Raw genomic sequence first — 332 nt, 5'->3', positions numbered from 1 at the left:
GAGGGACTCAAAAAGACAAACAGATAGTCCATGATGTGTCACACTCATCACCGGTATGATAGTAAGGCATTGTTAATCTTTTCAAAATTTTAAGGTATGAATTTTAATATGGCATTAACACGTCTAAACTTAAAGGGACTGAGAGGCTAGTAAAACTGACCTATTCAGCATTAAACTGACACTAGAGCAAACAGGGGGATTGTTGATCAGAATAGCCTCATGGATCTATGTCAGTGTACATGGTGAATCAAGTTGTATTATATTTTCAAAGGTGGAATCATTACCTGTTTCATCAGGAGTGTGTTTAAAACTGGTGACACTAATTTATTCTT

The sequence above is a fragment of the Penaeus monodon genome, chromosome 15, assembly GCF_015228065.2.
Source record: "Penaeus monodon isolate SGIC_2016 chromosome 15, NSTDA_Pmon_1, whole genome shotgun sequence".
In the NCBI taxonomy this organism is placed as follows: Eukaryota; Metazoa; Arthropoda; class Malacostraca; order Decapoda; family Penaeidae; genus Penaeus; species Penaeus monodon.
Note: the sequence above shows the minus strand (reverse complement) of the source record.